Below are 5,311 nucleotides of genomic sequence, written 5' to 3' on the forward strand. Positions count from 1 at the left end.
TTTCTTTATTTTCTTAATCGATCATGACCGAGAACCAGAACCAAACCTCGAACCCGAACCCAACGACTGTGGAGGTGAGACGTACGATCTCTCCGTACGATCTGACAACGGCTGACAATCCCGGCGCTGTAATTTTGAAACTTGAGTTACGCCAATGCAGTTCATGTTCCTCACATTCCAACTCAAGAACATGTTAACTATGTTCTCACAGACAAAGATCGTGACGGAGTAAGCGGTTTGAATGACAGTCAATGGCGTAATCTTGTTAAGCTCTTGAATAATACAAACGGGGGAGCAAGCACTAGCAATGAGAAACTCTCTGGTAAGTCTTCTTCTCCTTCCTGGATATTAGATACAGGTGCGTCGCACCATCTGACAGGGAGTTTCGATTTACTCACCAACGTGAGAAATATGGAACCAGTTTTGATAATCTTGGCAGACGGTAGAGAAAGAGTGTCTGTTACTGAAGGTTCTGTTGTGTTGGGGTCTAATCTGCTTTTGAAATCAGTGTTTTACGTTGAAGAATTACAATCTGATCTTATATATGTGGGTCAGCTAATGGATGAGAATCAGTGTGTAGTGCAGTTGGCTGATCAATTTCTTGTTATCCAAGACCGCGCTTCGAGGACGATGACTGGTGCGGGTAAGAGATATTGTGGAACTTTCCGCTTTTGCAGACCTATTATGCCACAACTCATAGTCTTTTGCATCTCGAGTTGCCACCGATGCTACCAGCTCCATTCTGCAAAAGCGGAAAGTTCCACAATATCTCTTACCCGCACCAGTCATCGTCCTCGAAGCGCGGTCCTGGATAACAAGAAATTGATCAGCCAACTGCACTACACACTAATTTCACATCCATTGCTGAAAGGGATGAGCTACGAAGAATGGGTGTGTGATATGAAGACAGCGCTCTGTTCAAGAAAGAAATTTGGTTTTCTTGATGGCTCTATCAAGCGACCAGAAGAAGGATCTGCAGATCTAGAAGATTGGTGGACAATCCAAGCTTTGTTGGTCTCGTGGATCAGAATGACAATTGATCCAGCCTTGCATTCCAACATTTCTCATCGGGATGTGGCAAAAGATTTATGGGATCATCTGAAAAAGCGTTTCTCTGTGACCAATGGACCAAGGATTCAACAGCTCAAGGCAGAATTAGCTTGCTGCAAGCAGAGAGGGGCTGCTATTGAAACCTATTATGGAAAGTTGAATCGTATTTGGGATAGCATGGCCAATCATAGGCCGGTGCGTGTCTGCAAATGTGGAAAATGTGAGTGCAATTTGACGGTGCTGCAGGAACAAGATCGTGAAGAAGACAAAGTTCATGAGTTCTTGTTTAGACTTGATGACTCTTTCAGAACAGTTCGATCGAGTTTGGTGTCAAGGATACCAATCCAACCAATGGAAGAAGTGTATAACGTTGTACGTCAAGAGGAGGATTTAAAGAACAATGTGAAGAAGGGTGAAGATGTAGCTGAAGTCTCCGCATTTGCTGTGCAACAAAGGGCTCGTGTGAATCCACTTGTGCGAACTGATGTGACGACGGTGTGTAAACACTGTAACCGCAGCGGTCACTCTCCCGACAGTTGCTTCGCTGTAATTGGATATCCAGAATGGTGGGGTGAGCGTCCAAGAAACAGAGCGATGCAAGGAAGAGGACGTGGTAGTGCTGCAACTGGTGGACCTGGAAGAAACTTGAGTTATGCCAATGCAGTTCATGTTCCTCACATTCCAACTCAAGAACATGTTAACTATGTTCTCACAGACAAAGATCGTGACGGAGTAAGCGGTTTGAATGACAGTCAATGGCGTAATCTTGTTAAGCTCTTGAATAATACAAACGGGGGAGCAAGCACTAGCAATGAGAAACTCTCTGGTAAGTCTTCTTCTCCTTCCTGGATATTAGATACAGGTGCGTCGCACCATCTGACAGGGAGTTTCGATTTACTCACCAACGTGAGAAATATGGAACCAGTTTTGATAATCTTGGCAGACGGTAGAGAAAGAGTGTCTGTTACTGAAGGTTCTGTTGTGTTGGGGTCTAATCTGCTTTTGAAATCAGTGTTTTACGTTGAAGAATTACAATCTGATCTTATATCTGTGGGTCAGCTAATGGATGAGAATCAGTGTGTAATGCAGTTGGCTGATCAATTTCTTGTTATCCAGGACCGCGCTTCGAGGACGATGACTGGTGCGGGTAAGAGATATTGTGGAACTTTCCGCTTTTGCAGAATGGAGCTGGTAGCATCGGTGGCAACTCGAGATGCAAAAGACTATGAGTTGTGGCATAATAGGATGGGTCACCCATCTGCAAGAGTAGTTGGTTCACTTCCAAATGTTTTTGTTTCTGTTGATTCTGAAATTTCCAATAAGGCGTGTGATGTATGTCTCCGCGCTAAACAAACAAGAGCTTGTTTTCCGACCAGCGATAATAAAACTTTGTCCATTTTTGAGCTAATACATGTCGATCTTTGGGGTCCATATAGAACTCCGTCTTCTTCTGGTGCTCGATATTTTCTTACGGTTGTAGATGATTTTTCAAGAACCGTCTGGATTTATCTTCAAAACGACAAGACAGAAACAACAACAAATCTGAAAAATTTGATTTCTCTAGTAGAAAGACAGTTTCAAAAGCAAGTGAAACGTGTTAGAAGCGACAATGGCACAGAATTCTTGAGTATGAGTGGTTATTTTCGAACAAATGGAATTGTTCATGAAACTTCGTGTGTGGGAACACCACAACAAAACGGAAGAGTTGAAAGAAAACATCGGCATATTTTGAATGTTGCTAGAGCGTTGCGTTTTCAATCGAATTTACCAATCGATTTTTGGGGAGAATGCATTCTAACAGCTGGATATTTGATTAATCGAACTTCGAGTTCTGTGTTAAACGGTTTGACACCATATGAAAAGCTCTACGGCAAAGCACCTGATTATGAACATTTAAAGGTCTTTGGGTGTCTTTGTTATGCTCATAATCAAGGACACAAAGGCGATAAATTTGCTTCAAGAGCACGAAGATGTATATTTGTTGGGTATCCATATGGGAAGAAGGCCTGGAGATTGTATGATCTTGAGAAAGAGGAATTTTTTGTGTCGAGAGATGTGATTTTTTGTGAAGAAGTGTTTCCGTTTGCAACTGCTGAAGTTAACATCTCTGGAAAAGATGTCGAGGAAGACAAAGAAGGATTGTGGGCTCCTATTTCTACAAGCCATTTTTTAGATGAAGAAATTCGGCCTAGTTTGGTTGCACCCTTAATGGGCCAAATAAATTCTGCAAGCCCATTAGAGACCAACCACGTGCCTAGCAGCCCACCAGCTGAAATTTCTTCTTCTTCGATGGAAACTCCATCTCCGACATCTTCACAACCTGACGCTCCCAATTCACCAAGAGATACTTCCTCCACGTCTTCTGATACACCACAAAGTTCGCCTAGCCGGGATGCAACTCCGGTGGTCACTCCGCCATCATCTCCGACACCCGCTGTTGTGGTTGAAGAACCTGCTCCGGTGATTCCGCTTCGACGAGGAACACGACCACGTACACAATCGGTAATTCTCAAATATTATCATGTTTCTAATACAGCTCAAACTCAATTGTTGGGAATTGGCAACAAGAAATCTTTGTATCCGATTGAGAACTATGTGGGTTGTACTCGGTTCTCTGCTACGCATCGGGCTTATTTAGTTGCTATCACAGAGGCTGTTGAACCACGTGGTTATACTCAAGCTATTAGAACTAAAGTGTGGAAAACAGCTATGGGCTCAGAGATTGAAGCTCTTGAGGATAACAACACATGGACGATTGAGGATTTGCCACCAGGAAAAACAGCCATTGGATCAAAATGGGTTTACAAGATCAAGCACAATTCGGATGGGTCTGTTGAGCGTTATAAGGCACGTCTTGTAGCTCTCGGCAACAAACAAATCGAAGGTTTAGATTATAAGGAAACGTTTGCTCCTGTTGCAAGAATGCAGACTGTGCGTATGTTCTTAGAAGTTGCTGCAGGAAACAATTGGTCTGTGCATCAAATGGATGTGCATAATGCATTTCTCCATGGGGATCTAAATGAAGAAGTTTACATGAAGCCACCACCTGGTTATTTTACAAATGATGAGAAGAAAGTTTGTAGATTGCGCAAGTCTCTATATGGGCTGAAGCAAGCACCTCGGTGTTGGTTTGAAAAGTTAACAACGGCTTTGTGTGCTTATGGGTTTCAACAATCACTCTCTGATTATTCACTGTTTACATTTGGCAAAGGTGGGGTGCGGATACATATTTTGATCTATGTTGATGATATGATTATTTCTAGCAATTCAGATAAAGCTCTACATATCTTCAAAGAATATTTGGCTTCTTGTTTCAAGATGAAGGACCTTGGTGCTCTGAAATATTTTTTGGGAATTGAGGTCGCTAGAAGTTCCAAGGGATTTTACTTAAGTCAGAGGAAATATGCTTTGGAGGTTGTCAAAGAAGCAGGTCTGTTGGGCTGTAAACCTGCCACATTTCCGTTAGAGCAAAACACCAACTTGTCTATCTCTAGTTCTCCTTTGCTCCCGGATCCTGAACCGTATCGACGTCTGATTGGGAAACTGATTTATTTGGGATCAACAAGACCCGATTTGGCTTATTGTGTACATCATCTGGCACAATTTATGAAGAATCCAAGAGAGGACCATTGGCAGGCAGCATTACGGGTTGTATGCTACTTGAAAGGGACTGCTGGCCAAGGTATTTTTTTACGAGCACAGAAGAATTTCCAGATCACAGGCTGGTGTGATTCGGATTGGTCAGGTTGTCGGAACTCAAGACGTTCAGTGTCTGGGTATTTTGTTCAGGTTGGCGATTCCCCTATCTCATGGAAAGCCAAAAAGCAGGACACAGTGAGTATGTCTTCCACCGAGGCAGAATATCGGGCCATGGCATACATCACCAAAGAACTTTTGTGGCTGAAACGTGTTCTTCATGATCTCGGCGTCAATCATGATCAACCAATGCGTCTTTGTTGTGATAGCAAATCTGCAATTTACATCGCAACAAACCCGGTCTTCCATGAACGTACGAAGCACATCGAAAATGATTGTCACTTTATCCGCGAAAAAATACAGAAAGATATTCTTGCACCAGTTCATGTTGATAGTAGTGCTCAGTTAGCCGACATCTTTACAAAACCACTTGGTGAACAATCATTTGAAGATTTTCGTGTCAAACTGGGCATTTTAAATCTCCATGCTCCAGTTTGAGGGAGGGTATTGCGATATTAAGCCCACTGGACTCCACGGTAGCCCACTGTACGTATGCTTCATTGTC

Source organism: Camelina sativa, chromosome 1 (genome assembly GCF_000633955.1).
Source record: "Camelina sativa cultivar DH55 chromosome 1, Cs, whole genome shotgun sequence".
NCBI lineage: Eukaryota > Viridiplantae > Streptophyta > Magnoliopsida > Brassicales > Brassicaceae > Camelina > Camelina sativa.